General features: G+C 37.4%; 1 protein-coding gene across 1 annotated transcript in view; it reads left to right on the forward strand.

The window, feature by feature from the left end:
• Positions 1-24790, forward strand: part of LOC138843046 (disintegrin and metalloproteinase domain-containing protein 32) — a 591210-nt gene that overhangs the window by 470915 nt on the left and 95505 nt on the right. The gene's annotated exons all lie outside the window — the stretch shown is intronic.

A 24790-nucleotide genomic window follows, 5' to 3' on the forward strand; every position in this document is an offset into this window, starting at 1 on the left:
TATAAAACAATACTACATATGGCAAATGGATGCATGCCACAACCACATATAAAAACATGTAACATTTATAAGCTTTCAATGTGAACATTGTTCTGTGCAGGGAAGGTGAGAAATCAGGCAGAAGGAAACTTTTGCTATAATTACCATGGTTTATTTCATAACAAATGAGGAAAATTATTTATTTCCAGGGGGAGGGCGGGTTAGTGGATTTTTGACACATGTTCTCTTTGTGTTTGGATAATTTCTTTAGAAATTAAAAAATACAGACAAATTATAAATCTTCCTTCCGAAAATTTTATCAAGAAAATGTTTAAAATTATTTCTTATATGAGGTGACTATGTAAACTAACATATTTCAGCTGTTCTAGGGCCCTGAAATCAGCATATTACACTCTTAGTGCTTCTATAAATGGCACAGATCACACTTTGATAACCTTTAGAATATTTGAAAACAACAGATTTGGATACATTTGTGTTCGTTATCTCTTAAATAGCAGAGCTATGGCTTTGGTGGGTTATTTAAATTGTAATCTCAAACTTTTACAGGTTTAAAATGGAGATATTCACAACTAACTCCCACAATTAGAATAAACCTTGATATTACTCAAAATCCCAGTAAAGTGTATTACTGCTTTTCATGATATTGCTTCACACATTACTAGATTCAAATGCTATGAAAAATAGCCCCAGAACACAGATTTAATTTACTCGTTACTTCGGGATTCCTCTTCCTTGGTGGGCCGCTTTTTCAATTTAATTCCATGCCACAATTATTGCAGTGGCTACAATGAGAATAGGAAAACCAACATAGAAACCTAGAAGCCAATGCTTTTCAGCATTCAAAAATACTTCTTCCTGATTTAAACCTAAAAAATAAAAATATATTAAAACCAAACAAAAAAGCATACAATTTTACTTGCAAGTTGTCATAAATTATGAAGATCTTAATTGTTATTCAAGGAACATAGAAAAATAAATTTAGAATCATAATACTTGAAATTATTAATGGGAAGCCAAGTACCAGAAAGCTCCAAACTATGCAACATTATACAGCTACAGCAAAATTTCACTATAACACAATAAGGGGCCAATAAACTTCATTGATATATAATGCAGTATTGTCTATTTGCAAGGTCACAAATTTGCATTATTGCAAATTTTCAAAGGATTAGAATATCAAAGGATTTGTGGATTTCACAATTTTTCCTTAATATGTTGTTGGCTTTTGACATTAGGACTCTATTTTCACATACAGAGCCACTTCAGTGCTCCTCAAAGGGTACTGGAATAAAAATAAGGAGACTTGAGCCCCAACTCTAAATCTGTTACTTGTCAGTATCAGGTATACAGAACTACAGTCTCTCTAAGATCCGTGGGTTTCCTTTGCTCACTGTACATCGCCAGTGCCTACATCAGCAGCTGGCATATATTAAGACTGATAAATATTTGCTACCTCAATGATGGAATGAATGAAAGAAACTAAAACTATGGTAAATAAAATACTATCCTAGAGCAATTTGTATCCACTCTTAAGTAGTAATTTATAGATTCTTCTCATTTAAATGATAAACTTCAGAATAAAGTCTTATCTATTTTATTTTTCTACTAGTGTAACAGAAACACAGTAAAAGTACTAGACCAAGAGTAAATGTTCATTTTTGATTAATCATAAGGATGGGGAGGAAAATTGAAAATATTCTGAGAGAATATAGGTAATACTGATTGATACTGGTAAAGAGAAATTTTAAAGAATTCAATTTCAATCATAGTATTTCATTTTAGAAAAGAGCAAGCTGAAGATATATTTGGTTTCCATTCCTTAACAGAAGTCTGATACCTTTCCATTGCAAATATTAGACTCTCTGTTAATGGTAAGATCTAACTTGTGTTTTAGTGAAGACAAGCAATGGCTATCTATGGGGGTAGATAATTACCCTTTTCCTCAGGCAATAAACGTAATCCTCTGGCACGCCGTTGGCAATTTGGAGGTAGGAACCCTTGAGCACAAGGGCATGCCCCTTTGGAATTGCACACCTAGGATAAATTTTAGAAATTTAAATGATTAAAGTGTTTTTTCATAGAAAGTGAAAAATATGAGACGATCATTGTGCGTAATTTTATGACTTAAACTTGTTTACGTGGTTTATGTAGCAAATAATCCACAAATCAAATACTTGGTTTCTTAGACCAAAATACACTTTTAAAATAGAAACAGGAATAAAAGTATCTGTAAACTGAGGTTCACCATATTTACATTACAAACATTTAACACTTTCAAATGTCTATCAGCAAATAATGTGTGTGTTCGTTTTGAAGGAAACAGTGAGCCTTCCAGTGATGTGCTGGAGAGAACTTGGACAATCCCTCAGAGCTAACTGTGAATAGGTCTTCTCTTCTCCATGTTCAGTGAGGCCATGGTGTAGTTTGAAGTCTTCAGCACCACCAGATGAGAACTGCACCCTTATCCAGATAGCTGCTAAATATTAATCACTCTTAATCAGGACTGAGTTCTGTTTCATTTTTTCTTAAATTTATGTATAACATTTACTTTATTTGAAAAACGGAGATAAAGGTAGATAGATCATACAGAGAGAGAGAGAGATAGTGCTCTTTTATGTTGTTTCACTCCCCAAGTGCTCAAAACATCTGGGGATGGGCCAGGCTAAAGTCAGGAAACAGGAACTCAATCTGGATCTTCCACGTAGGAGGTAGGGACCCGAGTACTTGAGACCTTCACCCACTGCCTCTCAGAGCGCACATCAGCAGAAAGCTGGAGATGGGAACAAAGCCAGGACTCAAATTCAAGTACCCCAATATGAGATGCAGGCATCCCAGGGAAGTTTCTAACAGGTATACTTGTATGATGTGTAAAGAAAAGGCATTTTGTATTTCAAAGGGACATTAGATACATTCAGCATAACATTAGAAACCAATACTTTCTGCAGTCTAAATTAGATTGATAATAGTAAACACATGTGTTGTACTTACTGTGAATCTCTTTTCTGAGCACTATATTAATTTTCTCATTAAATCCACAAACAACCCTGTGATGTAGAGGCTATTATTGTCCCTTCTTAAAAGTTAAGATCAGGCATAGGTATTTAACTTGACAAAAGTCAAACTACTAATAGGTAGCAGAACCAGAATTTAAACCCATGGAATCTGGTTTCAGAGGCTCTACTTTTGACTACTATGTTATGCTATCTCTCAAAATAATATAAAATCTCTCAAACTCCTGGTCTTAATTGGATCTTAATCGCAATGTAAGAGCATACATATTTTACTCCTGTACAACTTCAAAAAACTTTTTAGGAGACACATGATGCCAATTTGTCCCAAGATATTGTCATTGTTTCCTTAATTTGACTCTTTGTTAAGATGCTGTCTTCCAAGATTTCCCACTACAATGTTCCAGTTGCAACACATAATTGATGAACCATTTTAGGGAAATATTTTGAACTTATGTAAATATCCAACTCACAAAATTTTTGGCTAGAAGTGAGAACTGAAACGAGAAGTTCAGACACCCATGTACCACATGGGAATGTTGGGTTGATTCTCAGCTCAGGTTCCTGATTCCAGCATCCTGGTAATACAGATCATTAAAGGTCATGAGGATTACTCAAATAACTGGCTTCCTGCCTCCATATGGAGACTTGGATTGGGTTCCTGGGTTTGGGTGCAGGCATTTTCAGAGTAAAGAAGAAGATGGTTGTTCTCTCTCTTTCTATCTTCTATCTCCCTCATTCTGCCTTAGAAAACATAGAAAACACTTTCACACCCTCGTTTCAGCACCTACTAATAATTATTTAATTCCATTTTTCCTTCTATACTGGTTATACTGTTGGGAATATATTTTCCTCCTCCACATTGATTTATTCAATTACTGCTATCATAATAAAGTAAGGGGCATTGCTATAACTATCATACATTTTCTTTTATTCAACCTGTTAATTGCTATTTATTAAAATAAAATTTTTCTTTTGTTTAGTGAGCCACATTTCATTAATATTATTATTTACAATGATGCCCAAATTCCCTCATATTTGTTAGTGGAAGTCTTTCAAGCTGGATTCTATCTCCTTTTGATATTCTCAACATTATTTTAACTAATTTTTGATTGACGCATAATACTTAAGCATATGCATGAGGTACAATATGGTGTTTTTGATTCACATATGCCTTGGTTAATGATCAATTCAAAATAGTTAAGATATAAATTTCTTTAAACTTTTATTATTACTTTATGATGAATGTATTCAAAATCCTCTCCTAACCACTTTAAAATACACAATGCATTCTTGTTAACTATCACTCTTTGTGCCATAGAATACCAGAACTTACTCCTCCTATTTAAATGTAATAGTATCTGTTGAAGAACTTTTCCCCATCCCATTCCTCTCTACTTTTCCAGTAACCACTATTATACTCTCAACTTCTTTTTTAATAAAGATTTACTTATTTATTTGAAAGGCAGAGTTACAGAGAGAGAGAGAAAAAGAGAGAGATCATCCACTTGCTGATTTACTCTCCAAATGGCTGCTAGGCCAGGCAAAGCCAAGAGCCATGAGCTTCTTTCAAGTCTCCCATGTGAAAACAAGGGCCCAAGCATTTGGGCCATCCCCTGCTGCTTTCCCAGGTTCATATGGGATGCTGGCATCACAAATGACAGTTTTACCCACTATGCCACAATGCCACAACGCTGGCCCCATATATCCTCACCTTTTATGAAATCAGCTGTTTCCTCTTCTTTTCTTTGGTCTGACTGTTATCCCTCCCAGTATTTTTTTGTTTGTTTGTTCTACTTAATACTTTTGGTTGAATACTGTAATCAATACACAATTCTTCTTAAGTGCTGAAACTTAACTGAAAAGTGATCGCTGTTAAATATAAGAGTGGGAATCAGAGAGGGAAGAGATGTGCAATTCGGGACATGCTCAAGCTGACTTACCTCAAACGGTAGAGTTAGAAACATACCAGGGGATTCGAATTCAATCCCATCAAGGTGGCATGTACCAATGCCATCTCACTAGTCCCAGTGATCAAATTCTGTCCACAATTGATCGTAATGATAGGACTAAGAACCAAAGGGATCACATAAACAAGACTAGTGTCTGCAAATGCTAGCTGATAGAATCAAAAAGGGAGAGAATGATCCAACATGGGAAGTGAGATACACAGCAGACTCATAGAATGGCAAATGTCCTAACAGCACTCTGGCCTCAGAATCAGCCCTTAAGGCATGCAGATCCGGCTGAAATGCCCATGAGAGTATTTCAGGCATGGAAAGCCAAGACACTCTGGGGGGAAAAAAAAAAACCTAAATGAAAGATCTCTGCGAGTGAGATCCCAGTGGAAAGAACGGGTCATCAAAGAAGGAGGTACCTTTCTCTGAAGGGAGGAGAGAACTTCCACTTTGACCATGGCCTTGTCTAAATATGATCAGAGTCGGTGAACTCAGGGGGCGTCCATAGCCTTGGCAGCTCATGACAAGAGCCTAGGGTGATTACTGAGGCCATAAACAAGAGTGTCAATTTGTTAAGTCAACAACAGGAGTCACTGTGCACTTACTCCTCATGTAGGATCTTTGCCCTTAGTGTGCTGTACATTGAGATTTAATGCTATAACTAGTACTGAAACAGTATTTTTCACTTTATGTTTCTGTGTGGGAGCAAACTGTTGAAATCTTTCCTTAATGTATGCTAAACTGATCTTCTGTATATAAAGAGAATCGAAAATGAATCTTGATGTGAATGGAAGGGGAGAGGGAGTGGGAAAGGGGAGGGTTGTGGGTGGGAGGGACGTTATGGGGGAGAAGCCATTGTAATGTATAAGCTGTACTTTGGAAATTTATATTTATTAAATAAAAGTTAAAAAAAAAGAAATCAGCTGTTTCAGATTTCACATATAAGTGGGGTCCATATGGTAGTTGCCTCTCTGTGCCTGACTTCAAACATTCTTTGAATATTATCTTATTTTCTGGTGAAACAACATCTCAGCTTATCTAGTACTTTTCTTGTTCCAGTCCTTGAATCATCCTTATTTCCAAAGAGTTTTGGAGTCTTTTAATGAAGAATAGTTAGAAATTAAGACCTATGGTGCAGGCTTTTGGATCAGCATAAGAGGCTACATGTGCTGCCTGCATCCCATGTCAGGGTGACTAGGTTAGAATACCAGATCTGCTCTCAATTCCAACTTCCTGCTAATGTGTGCCCAGAAGGCAGCAAGTGATGGATCAAATGTTAGGGCCACTGACTCACACATGGAGACCTGGATGAAGTTCTAGGTTCCTGACTTTGAACCGCTCCAGCCTCAGTTTTAGTGGGCATTGTAGAGTGAAACAGCAGAAGAGACATCTTTCTCTCACCTTCAAATAAATAACAAAACTAAGCAAACTTTTTAACAAAAAAAGATATGAAGATCTAGGAGCTAAATATGTTCATTACTACTTGTATGTCATTAACTCTAGGCAGTCTTAACAAAAATATGCATGTGGGTATGTATGTTTCCTTGTGTCTATCCATACAGTCACACATGCAGGTATACATACACTATTATGTCTACCTACATATATATTAAATATAACAACTTAAAATAGGTCATGTCAACATGGAGGAAGATGGCAGAATAGTGACAGGGAGGTCTGCGCTAGGCTAGGCGAACTTACAGGGGGAAAAAAAAGTAGACAAAGTACACTCTCAGGGGCTTGTTGTAGGGAAACTGCAGTGGGAGTTTTCATGAAAGCATTGGAAATGCCTTAAACCTGAGCTGGTCTAATTACTAATTATTTCATTCTTCCTAATAATTTTAGGTTTGGTTTATTGTTGATGTTCTAGGTCCTTGTGATAGCTCATTTACTTGGTAACTTTCCAGTTTCTTCATGTAGGCACTGATTGCTAAGAACTTCCCTATTAATACTGCTTTGGCTGTATCCCATAGATTTTGATATGATATATTGTCATCTGCACCCAATTACACGACACCTGGCTATATAAAAGAAATGTTAACAGATCTAAAGAGAAACTACAATAGTAATGGGAGACTTCAACACCCCACTTTCATCAAAGGATAGATCAACTATTCAGCACATCAACAGAGAAACAATAGAGTTAATTGAAACCGTGGACCAAATGGACCTAATTGATATCTATAGACCTTTTCATCGGACAGTTGCAAAATACACACTATTCTCATTGTTACATGGAACTGTCTCTATGATAGACCATATACCAGAAGATAAAGCAATCCTCAGCAAATTTTAAAAAATCAAAATCATACCATGTATCTTCTCTGATCACAAAGGACTGAAGCTGGAAGTCAACTCAAGATTCTCTAGAACATATGCAAGCACATGGAGACTGAACAACATGTTCCTGATTGAACAGTGGGTCATAGAAGATATCAAAAGAGAAATCAAAACCGTGCTAGAACCAAATGAAGATGACAGTCACAACTTATGGGATACAGCAAGAGCAGCGTTAAGGTTGAAGTGTATAGAGATAGGTACCTACATCAAGAAATTAAAAAGTCACTAAATAAAAGGGCTATCAATACATCTCAAGGACTTAGGTAAACAACAAACCAAACCTCAAATTAGTAGGAGGAAAGAAATAATTGAAATTACAGAAGAAATAAGCAAAATTGAAACAAAAAATACAAAAGATCATTGAAACCAAGAACTGTTTTTTTAAAGAATAAACAAAATTCACACTATTGGCCCAACTAACAAACAAAAAAGAGACCCAAATCAATAAAATAATAGATGAAAAATGAAATGCAACAACTGATACCACAGACATCAAAAGAATCATTAGAAATTACTACAAAAAGCTTTTTGTAAACAAATTGGGAAACCTAAAGAAATGGAGATTCCTGGACACATACAATCTACTAAAATTGAATCTTGAAGAAACAGAATACCTAAACAGACCAATAACCAAGACAGAGATTGAATCAGTAACAATGACACTCGCAACAAAAAAAAAAAAAGCCCAGGTCCCAATGGTTTCACTGCTGAATTCTACCAGACACTTAAAGAAGTAATCCAACTCTTTTTCAAGTTAATCAAAACATTTGATATCCTCCCAAACTCCTTCTATGAAGCCAGCATTACCTTAATTCATAAAATAGAAAGAGAAACAATAGAGAAAGAACTATCTATACACCAATTTCCCTGATGAACATAGATGCAAAAATCCTCAACAAAATACTAGCCAGTCAAATCCAACAACACATCAGAAAGATCATCCACTCAGACCAAGTGGGATTTATCCCTGTTTTGCAGGGTGCATCAACATATGCAAATCAATAAATGTACATTAACAAATGGAAGAACAAAAACCATATGATTATCTTAATAGATGCAGAGAAAGAATTTGATAAAATACAACACCCTTTCATAATGAAAACCTTAACCAAACTGGATATAGAAGAAACATGCTTCAACATAATCAAGGCAATCTATGACAAACCCACAGCCAACAACTTACTGAATGGGGAGGCATTTCCACTAAGACCCAGAACCAGACAAGGATGCCCACTCTCAATACTGCTATTCAATATAGTACTGGAAGTTTTAGCTAGAGCCATTAGGCAGAAAAAAGAAATCAAAAGGATATAAATTGGAAAGTAGGAAGTCAAACTATCCCTATTTGCCAATCACCTGATTCAATATATAGGGGATACAAAAAAACTTCACTGAGAGACTACTGGAACTCATAGAAGAGTTTGGTAAAGTAGCAGAATACAAAATCAACACACAAAAATCAATAGCCTTTATTTTACACAGACAATGCCATAGCTGAGAAGAACTTTTAAGATCAAATCCACTCATGACAGCTACAAAAAGTAAATACTTCAGAATAAATTTAACCAAGTATGTCAAAGATATCTATGAGGAAAATTACAAAACATTAAAGAAAGAAATAAAATAAGACATAAAGATTGAAAAAATCTTTCATGTTCATGGATTGGAAGAATCAATATCGTCAAAATGCTCATACTACCAAAATCAATTTATAGATTCAATGTGATCCCAATCAAAACACCAACAACATTCTTTCAGATCTAGAAAAAATGATGCTAAAATTCATATGGAAGCACAAGAGAACCCAAATACCAAAATCAGTCTTAAACAACAAAACAAACCTGGAGACATCACAATACCAGATTTCAAGACATACTACAGGGTAGTTACAATCAAAACAGCCTGGTATTGGTACAAAAACAGACATTAGACAAATGGAATAGAACAGAAACTCCAGAAATCAATCCACACATCTACAGCAACTAATCTTTGATAGACAAAGAAGCAGAAATCAATCCCTAGAGCCAAGAGAGTCTCTCCAACAGTGGTGCTAAGAAAACTGGATCTTCACATGCAGAAGTATGAAACAATACCCCTGTCTTACACCTTACATGAAAATTCACTCAAAATGGATCAAGGACATAAATCTATGGCCTGATACCATCCAATTATTAGAGAACATTAGGGAAACCATGCACAACACTGGCACATGCTAAGACTTCTTGGAAATGACCCCAAAAGCATAGGTATTCAAAGTCAAAATTGACAAATGGAATTACATCAAACTGAGAAGTTTCTGTACTGCAAAAGAAACACTCAGCAAAGTGAAGAGCCAACAGAGAGAATGGGAGAAAATTTTTGCAAACTGTGCAACTATAAAGGATTAATTTCTAGAACCTATAAAACGATCAAGAAATTCAACAACAAAAAAATCTAGCTAAGAAATGGGAATAAAACCTGTACAAACATTTTTCAAGACAGGAAATCCAAAGGGCTAACAAGTGCATGAAAAAATTTTCAGGATCACTACTAGCCTTCAGGGAAATGCAAATCAAAACCACCTTGAGGTTTCACCTCACCTCTGTTAGAATGGCTTTCATACAGAAATCAACAAACAACAAATGCTGGTGAGGATGTGGGGAAAAGGTTACCCTAACCTACTGATGGTTGGAATGTAAACTAGTGCAGCCACTGTGGAGAATGGTATGGAGACACGTAAGAAAACTGAATATAGATCTACCATATGACCCAGCCATCCCACGCCTGGGAATTTATCCAAAGGAAATGAAATCAGAATATGAAAGTTATTTGCATCCCCATGTTCATTGCAGTTCAACTTACAATAGCTAAGATATGGAATCAACCCAGATGCCCATCAACTGAAGACTGGATAAAGAAATTACGACATATATATGGAATATATATATATATAAGGAATATTATATGGCAGCCAAAAATGAAATCCTGTCATTTACAACAAAATGAATGCAGCTAGAAACTATTTAGTGAAATAAGCCAGTGCTAAATATGCTTTCTCTGATCTGTGGTAACTAGTAGAGTATCTAAAAGGTAATCTATAGGATTCAAATTGACACTTTATGATGTGATGATTTTGAATAGTTCTTGTCTTGACTGTTGAGGAACAATGCTTTTTATTTTTGTTTTTTTTTTACATTGTTGTAATACTATTTTTTATCCTTCTATTTAGTGTTGGGTTAATATTATGAGTATAAAGGTAACTGAAAATAGATCTTTCTAAAAACAAGAAAGGGAATGGAGAAGGAGAAGGAAGAAGGGTGGGAGTATGGGTGGGAGGGAGGTGCGATGGGTCAAATAACTATTTTTCCTAAATTTGTATACACAAAATGCATGAAGTTTTTATTCCTTAAACAAAATTTTAAAGAAATAGGTTATGTTAAATTACAACATAATTTCACAGGGTACTTTATAAACTTTTCTTTTTACATATGTAAAACTCCTATCTCCAACAGGAAGAAACATTGTCAGCCTCATTCTCAATACATTAACTTATTTGCTCAAGTCTACAGTATACTAATTATGCTTCCATAATTCATTACCCATACCACAATAAAAACAATAATTATAATTAAATAATTAAATATTTATCTAATTTTTACTTTGAGCCAAAAGTTACATATGGGAAAAGAAGAGATATAAATATACAACTCAGTAAGTTCTTCAGATAGAACTATGTAATCTACACCATTATCAAGAAATGGAACATTTTCATCATTTCACAAGATTCCTTTGCCCCTTACCAGTCAATCTTTCCAACACCAAAAGTTACACACACCATAGTCTGTTTATGGGAACCATGTGGTGAGAAAATGGTCCCCAGGTTCTCCACACTTGAAAGTTTGGATAGTTCTCCATAGTTCATCCAAGGCTTGGATGTTTCTGTGGATCCCTTACAAACTCATCCACATAAGTTACTCACCAGCAGAAGAGACATTATGAGAATCTCCTCTAACCTGGGCTTGGGGCACTCTCTAGTGCTAAAATGAAATATAGTCAATATACTCAAATTCTAAATAGGCCCACTGTTTAGATTGGTTACTGATTGTTTTATATATCATTTCATTCTTCCTTAATCTTTTTTGTGTTTTTGTACTTTCCGTTATGATAAGGTTGAATTCTATTTTTTTTTGACAGGCAGAGTGGACAGTAAGAGAGAGAGACAGAGAGAAAGGTCTTCCTTTGCCGTTGGTTCACCCTCCAATGGCCACCGTGGCTAGTGCACTGTGGCCGGCGCACCCCACTGATCCAATGGCAGGAGCGAGGTACTTATCCTGGTCTCTCATGGGGTGCAGGGCCCAAGCACTTGGGCCATCCTCCACTGCACTCCCAGGCCACTGTAGAGAGCTGGCCTGGAAGAGGGGCAACCTGGACAGAATCCGGTGCCCTGACTGGGACTAGAACCCGGTGTGCTGGTGCCTCAAGGCGGAGGATTAGCCTACTGAGCGGCGGCACTGGCCAAGGTTGAATTCTCTTTATCTTTTGTATTTTTGTACTACAGTATGTATTCATGATGACTATTATTATTCTTTTACTTCTAATGTTGAGCACTTCAGGATTTTGTAAGGTTCTTCTGGTTGTGATAAATTCACTTAGTTTTTGTCTGGGAATGACTTTATTTCTCCCTCACTTGTAAAGGATAGTTTTGCTGGATATAGTATTCTTGTTTAGGAGGTTTTTTTTTCTTTCAAGACCATGAATATATAATCCCATAATTTTCTGTTCTGTAGGATTTCTGCCAAGAAATCCGCTGTTTTTTTTCATGGGTTTTTGTTTATATGTAACTCAAGACTTTTCTGTGTCTCCTGGATTGTCTCCTTGTCCTTAACTTTTGATAATTTGACTATAACATGCCTTGAAGAATGTCTTTTGATTGAGTCTGGTTATGATTCTTTGAACTTCCTGGGTCCAGATATCCATATATCTTTTAAAACAAGGAGAGTTTTCTATTATGCTGGAGAACATCAGAATTTGTTTCTCCTAAATAACTGTATTGTTGTACCAGTTATCTAACCACTATGTCTACCTCTGCTCTCAAACCTTTTCTAGCTCCTAGTAACCACTATCATATTCTCTTCTACCAAATATACTACTTCTACACAATCAACCTTTTAAACTTTCATATATGAGTGAGCACATATGGAATTATCTTTCTGTGCCAACTATATTTCACTTATTATAATATCCTATAGTTTCATCTACTTTGTTGCAAATAACAAGAATCCATACTTTGATGGCTACTACATTGTGTATACACATATACACAACATTTTCTTTTCCTGTTAATCCACCAATGGACACTTTGCTTACTTTCCTATCTTGGCTATTGTGACTAGTATTGCAATTAATATGGGAGTGCATATTCTCTTTAATAAACTCATTTATTTTCTTCAGATATATACCCAGCAGTGGTATATATACCACTGGGATAGCTGGATCATTTTTGAGATACCTCCATACATATTCCATACTGGCTGTATTAATTTACACTCCCACCAAGAAAGCATGAGAGTCCCTCTTTCTCCATATCCTCACCAGCATTTTGGATTTTTACTTTGTTAAAATAATAATCACTGGGTCATGGCTTACTTGGTTAATCCTCCGCCTGCGGTTCTGGCATCCCATATGGGTGCCAGTTCTAGTCCCAGTTGCTCCTCTTCCAGTCCAGCTCTCTGCTGTGGCCCAGGAGCACAGTGGAGGATGGCCCAAGTGCTTGGCCCCTGCACCCACATGGGAGACCAGAAAGAAGCACCTGGCTCCTGGCTTCGGATCAGTGCAGCGCTGGCCTTAGCGGCCATCTGGGGAGCGAACCAATGGAAGGAGGGCCTTTCTCTCTGTCTCTGTCTCTCACTGTCTATAAGCCTACCTGTCAGATGAAAAAAAATAATAGTCACTGTGATCAGGATGAGATATTTGATTACGCTTTTCATTTTGCAGTTTGCTGATGATTAGTTATTTTGATCATTTCTTTCATATACTTATTGGCCATTTGTATGCCTTCTTGAGAGATGTTTATTAAGATCATTTATCTATTTTTGACTAGAATATTTGGAGATTCTTTGTGGATTTCTTTTAGTTCCATAGACATTCCAGACATTAATCCCTTGTTGGGTGGAAAGTTTCCAAGTATTTTCTCACATTCTCTAGGTTTCCTCTTTCCACTTTTGCTTCTTTCCCTTGCTGAGAAATATGCTGATAAAATTCTGTTCACTTTTTATTTTATTTTATTTTATTTTTGCTTTTGTTGCTTGTATTTGTGGACTAGTATCCCAAAACATCATTACCTATACCAATTTATTGAAGTTCTTTCTGTGTTTTCTTCTAACATATTCACTGTTTCACACCTTTCTACTATGGCTTTTATCTATGTTGAGTTGATCTTTGTATTTTAGTGAGAGCTGGGGGGGGGCTAGAGTCTTTCTTCTACATGTTAATATTCATTTTTCCCAGCACCATTTACTGAAGAGGCTGTTACTTCCCCCAACATATGGTTTGGACAACTGCATTGAAAATCAGCTATAAATAGATGAAATTATTTCTAGGTTCTCTATTCTGTTCCATAGATTTATATATCAGTTTATGTTGGTACAATGTTGTTCCCTATAGCTTTTTTTTTTTTTTTTTTTTTTTGACAGGCAGAGTGGACAGTGAGAGAGAGAGACAGAGAGAGAAAGGTCTTCCTTTTTGCCGTTGGTTCACCCTCCAATGGCCGCCGCTGCAGCCGGCGCACCGCGCTGATCCTGGCAGGAGCCAGGAGCCAGGTGCTTTTCCTGGTCTCCCATGGGGTGCAGGGCCCAAGCACCTGGGCCATCCTCCACTGCACTCCCTGGCCATAGCAGAGAGCTGGCCTGGAAGAGGGGCAACCGGGACAGAATCCGGCGCCCCAACCGGGACTCGAACCCGGTGTGCCGGCGCCGCAAGGTGGAGGATTAGCCTATTGAGCCACGGCGCCGGCTCTCCCTATAGCTTTTTAGTGTGTTTTGAGACCACGTGTTGCAATGACTTCATCTTTGCTATTACTGTTTAATATTTCTTGGGCTACTACAGGTATTTTGTGGTTCTATAGAAACTCAGGATTTTTTGTGTGACAGAAACTAATATTTTGATAGGGACTACACTGAATTTTTAAATCTCTTTAAACAACATGGAAATTTTAACATTCATTCTTGCAATCCATGAATATAGGAGCTCTTTCCATCTTTTTATTTGTTGTTTTCTTTAATTTCTCTTATCAGTGTCTTACAATTTTCATTGTATAGGTCATTTACTTCCTTGGTTAAGTTTACAATGACTTTATTCCTTTGTGCCTATTTTGAATGAAATTGCTTTCCTGATTTTCAGCAAGTATTTTATTGGTATATAAAATACTTACTGATTTACTTTAAAAGGAACTAACACTAATTCTTCTTAACTATTCAAAAAAAAAACCTAGAAGTAATTTTTCCAGACACATGCTACAAGACCAGCATTACTCTCATCTCCATACCAATTAAGGATATGACTAAAAAGCAAAGAAAAATTACAGTTTAATATCACTGATGAACACAGATGTAAATGTTTCAACAAAATACTAACAAATCAATTCCAACCATACATAAAAAAGATGATACACTATGATTAACTTGGATTTTTCCCAGAAATTCAAATATTGTCCACATACACAAATCCACATATGGAATATATCATATCAACATAGTAAAAATATATATAATAATTTCAGATGCTGAAAAAGCATCCAACAATATTTAATTTATTCCTTTATGACAAAAAAAGTTCAACAAATTAAGTATAGAGGAAATGTACTTCAACATAAAAAGGCTACATGTGACAGATCCACAGACAACATTGTGCTGAACAGGGAAAATCTCTAACAACATAGTACTGGAAATGTTAGAGCAGTTGGGTAAGAAAAGGAAATAGAAGACATCCAAATCAGAAAGGAGGAAATCAGTTATCCATATTTGCAAATGACATGGTTCTATTTATAGAAAAATCTAAAGGCTCCATTGATAGGCTGTCAGAATTGATAAAACTGCAAGATACAGTAGCTTTGAAAAGTGTTTCAATTGCTTACAATATTTTAATACTTCTATTTATTTATTTCTATATACTGATATTTTCTTCTGTTATGTATCACATTCTCCTTCTTTACATTAAATTTACTTATTATTTATGCTGAACATTACTGATTTCTCCTTGTGAAAGGTCACCTTGCTCACTTTTGAACTTTCTTTTTTATTTTTTAAAGTTTTATACTGGATACAAACTTTGGTAAAAAAATGCCCTATAAGAGCAGGACTTTTTTATTTCCCTTAATAATTTAACAAGATACTCGAAGGAAGTTACGTCTCAAAGTCAGGACCTGAGTAAGAGCATCCGTGGCAGTAGAAGAGAAGTGATATGGTGTGACATCCATAAAAGGCATAACAGCCTAGAGAGAGAAGGAGGAACAAGGAAGTGTCTGAGGTCCCAGGTTTAGGGAATTCTCTGTTGTATAGAGAGGGTAACAACAGAGCTTAGACAGGGCCCCTCTACAAAGACCTCTCACCTGAGTGACCCCCCACTAGAGATAAGTCCTGCTGTCACAGACAAGCAACTCAGTAATGAAGTGCTACCTCGAAGACTCAGGGCTTCCAGTATTCAGAGGAACCCACAAAGTTTCCTCTCAAACTTCTCAGAGCAGGGATTGCAGCAGGGAGATGTCAGTTTAAGAAGACAGGTACTCATGAGACATTCTCGCCTGTCTACTTTCCAGGGGCCCTAGAGATATTATTGCATTCTAGCAAGACAAAATATGTCCCAGGTCCAGCTGGACCCAGCAAGGAAGCAGCAGCTCCAGAGGTCAGGTGCACACAGTGCTCTTTGCTGTAGAGGACAGTGGGGGCATAGAGGCTAGAATAGTCCCTAGTGCTTTGGAAATAAGGAGGCATGGTCCATTGAGATTGATAACCAACTTCTTTCCCACTTCTTCCCAAATTCTGACACTTGAAAAACTACAGGTTGCTGCTGTATTCTTGTGTATTTGCCTATTCAGACTGCAGAGACTCAGAACTCCTGCACACTGGAGATGTATCTCACGGTAGAGTCTGGAAAATGCAATGGAATGAATTGGTGCACGATCATTTTTTCAAACTGGTGAAACGTTCTACTAAAATTTCCTTGAATAGCTTTTCTAAGCTGTTCTTTTGCCCCTCAGACCTTCTTGACACACATATATTTGGTCATTTGACGGAATACTGTAGATCCCAAACACTGTTTTTTGTTTGAATGATAGTGCACATGCCTGGGTGGGTGAAGTCATTGGCATCTCGAGCTCACTCTGAGTTCTGAATGAGCTGATTCACCCTGGCACAGAAGAAAGCTGGGTGGTAAATACACTGGCCACCTCAAACATCCCCTACCTCACTGACTATAGCCATAGGTATTTCACCATACATATCTTGGGTATCATTCTGGACTCATTCCACCCACAAACAGTGGCCAGAGCTCCCTGACCCCAAGCAGTATATATACCCTCTGAACTGAAGTGTAAGCCTTGGGTGTCTCACCCAGGCCCAGATGCAAACCTCCAGGATAAAACATAAAAAAAACAATGATCCTCCTGAAGTGTAGAAACAAGAGATCGTCCAAATGTATAAAGATCAACAAAGAAATACAAGAAATAAGAAAAAGGCAGTATGACTCTCCAAAAGGAACACAATGATTCATCAATATTGGACTGTGAAGGGAAATTCATGAGATGTCTGAAAAAGAATTCAAAAGAATCATTATGTTACTCAAGAATATGAGTAAACAGTAAAATTAAATTAGGAAGTCAGTCCATGACATGGATGAGAAATCCAGCAGAGATAGATAATGAAAACAAACCAAACAGAAAATAAGAAATTTACATATTCAATAAGTCAAATACAAATATAGTGGGAAGCCTTAACCACAGACTTGATGAGAGAGAAGAAAGAACACCTGATCTAGAAGACAGGTTTTTTTGAAATATCTCAGGCAAAAACAAAAACAAAAACAAAAACAAAAAAAAAAACAAAAAAACAGTGTTTGGGTTCTATGGTATTCCATCAAATGACCAAATATATGCGTGTCAAGATCTGAGGGGCAAAAGAACAGATTGGAAAACCTATTCAAGGAAATGATAGTAGAACATTTCACCAATTTGAAAAAAGATATAGATATCCAAATACAGGAACTATACAGAACCCCAAATAGGTATAATCAGAAAAGATCCTCATAATGACACATTATAGCCAAACTTTCCAAAGTAGAACATAAAAAAGATATCCAAAAGTTTACATGTAGGAAGAACCACATCATTTTAAAGGATCTCCCATAAGACTGACAACAGATTTCTCAACAGAAACCTTACAGGCCAGGAAAGAATGGGAAAATCTGACAACCAATAAGGCTTAACCCTGTAAAGCTCTGATTGAGAGAATTTTCCATCACTTGGTCAGCCTTATAAATGATACTTAAGGATGTAATCCATACAGAAATAGAGAATAAAAACACAGGATCATGAAAGAATATGAAGGCAGAAGCCCCCAGGTTAAAAAAAAGAAACAAAACAAATGATAGAAATATTTTTGGAAAATGGAAGGTCGAGTAATTATCAATAATAACCCTGAGTGTAAATATACTAAATTCCCCAGGTAAAAAAATACAGACGGAAAGAATGGATTAAAAAACAAGACCCAAGATGTGTTTAGAAGAAACACATCTCACCAATAGATACACACAGAGTGAAAGGATGGGAAAAGATATTCCATGCAAACGGAAATCAAAAGTGAGCAGGAAGGACCATAATTACGGTACAGCAGTTTAAACTGCCACCTGCATTGCCAGTATCCACTTGGGCACTGATTTTTGTCCCACCTGCACAAGTTCCAATCTAGCTCCTTGATAATGTGCATAGCAAAGCAGCAGAAGTTGGCCCAAGCAACTGAGCCCTTGCTACACATGTAGGAGACATGGAAAAAGTTCATGGCTCCTGGCACTTTCCTAGCCCAGAGGTGGCCATTGTGGCCATTTGGCAGAGTGAACTAGTGGATGGAAGATATGTCTCTGTCTCTCCCTCTCTCTGTAACTCTACCTTTTTTAAAGATTTATTTACTTACTTGAATAACAAGTCAGAATAACAGAGAGAGAGAGAGAAAGAGAGAGAGAAAGAGAGAGAGAGAGAGAGAGAGAGAGTCTTCCATCTGTTGGTTCACTCCCCAGTTGGCCGCAACGGCCAGAGATGCTCTGATCCGAAGCCAGGAGCCAGGAGCACCTTCCGGGTCTCCCACGTGGGTGCAGGGGCCTAAGCACTTGGACCATCTTCTACTGCTTTCCCAGGCTACAGTAGAGAGTTGGATCAGAAGTGGAGCAGCTGGGATCCAAACCAGCACCCATATGGGATGCTGCCACTGAACGTGCGGCTTTACCTGCTATGCCACAGCGCCAGCCCCTCTGTAACTCTAGCTTTCAAATAAATAAATAAATCCTTTTAAAATGTGAGAAGGAATAGCTATACTCATATCAGACAAAATAGAATTTAAAACAAAAACTATTTTGAGATAAAAAAGGTCAATATGTAACAAGTAAGGGATCAATTCATCAAGATTTCATATATTGAATGTATATGCACCTAATGCTATACTCAGTTTAATAAAACAAATGTTAATGGATCTAAACAGAAACATAAGTTCCAGTAAAATAATAGGGGATTTCAACACCCCATATTCATCAATGCACAGATCAACCAGAAATAATTTAACAGATGAACAACAGAACTAATCTACCCTATAGACCAAATGGGCCTAATAGATATATGCAGAATACTGCATTCAACAACTACAGATTATGCATTCTTTCAGCAATGCATGAAACATTCTCTAGCCTGAACTAGCCACACAAATCTCAAAAAATTTTTATTTTTTTAAGATTCTTCTTTGAAAGTCAGAGATACACAGAGAGAGGAAGAGAGAGAGGTACCTTCTACTTATTGGTTCACTCCACAAATGGCCACAACAACCAGGACTGGGCAAGGCCAGAGTCAGGAGTCAGAAACTTCTTCCTGATCACCCACATAGGTGCAGGGAAGCCAAGCACTTAGGCCATCCTCTGCTGCTTTCCCAGGTACATTAGCAGGGAGCTGGAGATTTAACTGGCACCTACATGAGAGGCTGGGATTGCAGGTGGCACTTTTACCCACTATGCCACAATGCCAGCCATGAACAAATTTTTAAAAATTGAAATCATGTCATGTATTTTTACAGACCACAATGGAAAGAAGCTGAAAGTTAAAAACAAAATTAACAAATGGATACTGAATGACATGCTCCTGAATGAACAGTGTGTCTAGGAGAAATCAAAAGAAATAAAAATTTCCTAAAAACAAAATAAAATGTAAATACAACATATCAAAATTTATGGGTTATAGAAACAGGAGTGTCAAAAAGAAAGCTTACAGCAATAAGTACCTACATTAAAAAAAATTGAGGCTGTCGCCACAGCTCAATAGGCTAATCCTCTGCCTGCGGCGCCAGAACACTGGATTCTAGTCCCAGTCAGGGCGCCGGATTCTGTCCCGGTTGCCCCTGTTCCTGTCCAGCTCTCTGCTGTGGCCCGGGAGTGCAGTGGAGGATGGCCCAAGTCCTTGGGCCCTGCACCCACATGGGAGACCAGGAGAAGCACCTGGCTCCTGGCTTCGGATCAGCATAGTGCACCGGCCGCAGCGGCCATAGTGGGGTGAACCAACGGAAAAAAGGACTGTGATATTCACAGTCCAGAAATAACAAATTCAACTGGGGCTGGCACCGTGTCGTAGCAGGTTAAGCCATCGCTTGCAGCACCAGCATTCCATATGGGTGCTTCTTCTAGTCTTGGCTGCTCCACTTCTGATCCAGCTCTCTGCTACGGCTGGCCTGGGAAGCAGTAGAACATGGCCCAGGTGCTTGGGCCTCTGCACCCACATAGGAGACCCGGAAGAAGCTCCTGGCTCCTGGCTTAGGATCAGCCCAACTTTGGCTGATGTGGCCACTTGGGGAATGAAGCAATGGATGGAAGACTCTCTCTCTCTCTCTCTCTCCCTCTTTCCCTCTCTCCCCACCCCTTTCAAATAAATAAATAAATAAATCTTTTTTAAAAAGAAAGAAAGAACAGACTCACTAAAAGACTGAGATCTAGGTGCCAGCACTGTGGCATAGCAGGTAAACCTGCAGTGATGGCATCTCATATGGACGCTGGTTTGAGTCCTGGCTTCTCTACTTCTGGTCCAGCTCTCTGCTGTGGCCTGGAAAATTAGTAGAAGATGGTCCAGGTCCTTGGGCCCTTGCACCCGCATGGGAGACTGGGAAGAAGCTCCTGGCTCCTGGCTTCTGATCAGCACAGCTCCTGCCATTGTAGCCATTTGGGGAGTGAACCAGTGGATGGAAGACCTCTCTCTCTCTGTCTCTCTCTCTCTCTGCCTCTCCTTTTCTCTGTGTAACTCTGACTTTCAAATAAATAAATTAATAAATCTTTTTAAAAAAGACTGAGATCTACCATTGGACATACATCTTACCAGCACATTATTTTTTTAACAAGTCAACATGTTTTATCAAGTAAAATTAACAAAGCATACTATAAGGTTAAAAACACTTTAAAAAGGCATCAGAATCTGACCCCTATATGGCAAGGAAGATGGGATTCTAAGACAAGCAATTTGAAATTATGATTAACATGCTAACAGCTCTAATGGACAAAGTAGAGAGCATGCAAAAATAGATACATAATGTAACAAAAGATAGAAATTCTAAGCGTCAAAAAGAAATTCTAGAGATTAAAAATGCCTTTGATGAGCTCATGAGGAAAGATCTCTAAGCTTGAGGATTTTTTTTAGAATTTTATAAAACTTAAAAACAGAGTTAAGATTGAAAAAATAGAAGGAATATGAAAGAACTTTGGGACAACTAGAAAAGTTTAAACACATGTGTAATGGGAAAGCCAAAAGGAGAGTAAAGAATGGAATGGAAGAAGTAATTAAAGGAAGAATGACTGAAAATTTTCTGAAATTATTTCTTATATCAAATCACAGGACCTGGAAATTCAAAAAATATCAATCTGGGTAAATGTCAAAATTTACACCTAATCGTATAATTTTCAAGCTACAGAAAATCAAAGATAAAGAGCAAATTTTGAGAGAAGCCAGATTAGGTAAAACATGTTATCTACAGAAGTACAGTGATAAAATTACATTGGATTTCTCTTCGGAAACCATGTGAGCACAAAGAAGTTTACAAGAAAAAATCACCAACCTAAAATTTGTAATCCTATGAAATTATTTTACTAAAGTGAAAAAGAAATACTGCAACAAAAACTGAGTGTATTTATCAACAGCCTTCAAAGAAATATTTTAAAAAGCTACAAAAACAATCAAATACCTTGGAATAAACTTAACCAAGGATGTTAAAGATCTCTACGATGAGAATTACAAAATCTTAAAGAAAGAAATAGAAGAGGATACCAAAAAATGGAAAAAAAAATCTTCCATGCTCATGGATTGGAAGAATCAAAATCATCAAAATGTCCATTCTCCCAAAAGCAATTTATAGATTCAATGCAATTCCAATCAGGATACCAAAGATATTCTTCTCAGATCTAGAGAAATGATGCTGAAATTCATATGGAGGCAAAAGAGACCTCGAATAGCTAAAGCAATCTTGTACAACAAAAACAAAGCCGGAGGCATCTCAATACCAGATTTCAGGACATACTACAGGGAAGTTGTAATCAAAACAGCACGGTACTGGTACAGAAACAGATGGATAGACCAATGGAACAGAATAGAAACACCAGAAATCAACCCAAACATCTACAGCCAACTTATATTTGACCAAGGATCTAAAACCAATTCCTGGAGCAAGAACAGTCTATTCAATAAATGGTGCTGGGAAACTGGATTTCCACGTGCAGAAGCATGAAGCAAGACTCCTACCTTACGCCTTACACAAAAATCCACTCAACGTGGATTAAAGACCTAAATCTATGACCTGACACCATCAAGTTATTAGAGAACATTGGAGAAACCCTTCAGGATATTGGCACAGGCAAACAGTTTCTGGAAAAGACCCTGGAGGCGCAGGCAGTCAAAGCCTAAATCAACTATTGGGATTGCATCAAATTGAGAAGTTTCTGTACTGCAAAAGAAACAGTCAGGAGAGTGAAGAGACAACCGACAGAATGGGAAAAAATATTTGCAAACTATGCAACAGATAAAGGGTTAATAACCAGAATCTACAAAGAGATCAAGAAACTCCACAAAAACAAAACCAACAACCCACTTAAGAGATGGGCCAAGGACCTCAATAGACATTTTTCAAAAGAGGAAATCCAAATGGCCAACAGGCACATGAAAAAATGTTCAAGATCACTAGCAATCAGGGAAATGCAAATCAAAACCACAATGAGGTTTCACCTCACCCCGGTGAGAATGGCTCACATACAGAAATCTACCAACAACAGATGCTGGCGAGGATGTGGGGAAAAAGGGACACTAACCCACTGCTGGTGGGAATGCAAACTGGTCAAGCCACTATGGAAGTCAGTCTGGAGATTCCTCAGAAACCTGAATAACCCTACCGTTCGACCCAGCCATCCCACTCCTTGGAATTTACCCAAAGGAAATGAAATTGGCAAACAAAAAAGCGGTCTGTACCCTAATGTTTATTGCAGCACAATTCACAATAGCCAAGACCTGGAACCAACCTAAATGCCCATCAACGGTAAACTGGATAAAGAAATTATGGGATAAGTACTCTTTAGAATACTATACCGCAGTCAAAAACAATGAAACATGGTCATTTGCAACAAGATGGAGGAATCTGGAACACATTATGCTGAGTGAACTAAGCCAGTCCCAAAGGGACAAATACCATATGTTCTCCCTGATCGGTGACAACTGACTGAACACCAAAAAGGAAACCTCCTGAAGTGAAATGGACACTATGAGAAACGGTGACTTGATCAGCATAGCCCTGACTGCTAATGGACAACTTAATACGTTGTCCCTCTTAGTAGATTTTTTTGTCTGTTCTACTTAATATGACTGGTTTAATTCTGTAATTAATACACAGTTATTCTTAAGTGTTGAAATTTAACTGAAATGTGATCCCTGTTAAACATAAGAGTGGGAATAAGAGAGGGAAGAGATGTATAATTTGGGACATGCTCAAGATGACTTGCCCCAAATGGTAGAGTTAGAAACATACCAGGGACTCCAATTCAATCCCATCAAGGTGGCATGTACCAATGCCATCTCACTAGTCCCAGTGATCAATTTCAGTTCACAATTGATCATAATGAAAGGACTGAGTCAAAGGGAGCACATAAACAAGTCTAGTACCTGCTAATACTAACCGATAGAATAAATAAAGGGGAGAGTGATCCAACATGGGAAGCGAGATACACAGCAGACTCATAGAACAGCAGATGTCCTAAGCAGCACTCTGGCCTCAGAATCAGCCCTAAAGCCATTCCGATCTGGCTGAAAAGCCCATGAGAGTATTTCAGGCATGGAAAGCCAAGACACTCTGGCAAAAAACAAACAAACAAACAAACAAACAAACAAAACCACCTAAATGAAAGATCTCTGTGAGTGAGATCCCAGTGGAAAGAACAGGTCTTCAAAGAAGGAGGTACCTTTCTCTGAATGGAGGAGAGAACCTCCACTTTGACTATGACCTTGTCTAAACAAGATAAGAGTCGGAGAACTCAAAAGGCTTCCATAGCCTTGGAAACTCATGACTGGAGCATAGGGAGATTACTGATGCATAAATAGGAGTGTCAGTTTGTCAAGTCAACAACAGGAGTCACTGTGCACTTACTCCTCATGTAGGATCTCTGTCCTTAATGTGCTGTATATTGAGATTTAATGCTATAACGAGTACTCAAACAGTATATTTCACTTTGTGTTTCTAGGGGGTTGCAAACTGTTGAAATCTTTACTTAATGTATACTAAACTGATCTTCTGTAAAAAAAAAAAAAAAGAAATTATCAATTCCCAACTTGACTCTCACTGGGATTAAACATGACAATAGGTCTGATCTGCTTTCATCATCATTTAAAAAATCATGTATTATTTTTCACTTTATGTTTCTGCGTGGGAGCTAACTGTTGAAATCTTTACTTAATGTATGCTAAACTGATCTTCTGTATATAAAGAGAATCGAAAATGAATCTTGATGTGAATGGAAGGCATGAGATGGAGTGTGAGAGGGGAGGGTTGCGGGTGGGAGGGACGTTATGGGGGGGAATCCATTGTAATGCATAAGCTGTACTTTGGAAATTTATATTCATTAAATAAAAGTTAAAAAAATAAGTTTTGTGAAAATGAAAATTATATGCTGGAAAATCAATTTTAAATAAAGAATGAAGAGAATTTGACAATGATAACATAAAGCAACAATTTTCTTATTAAT

Source organism: Oryctolagus cuniculus, chromosome 2 (genome assembly GCF_051225735.1).
Source record: "Oryctolagus cuniculus isolate XC-2025 breed Fujian yellow rabbit chromosome 2, ASM5122573v1, whole genome shotgun sequence".
Lineage (NCBI taxonomy): Eukaryota > Metazoa > Chordata > Mammalia > Lagomorpha > Leporidae > Oryctolagus > Oryctolagus cuniculus.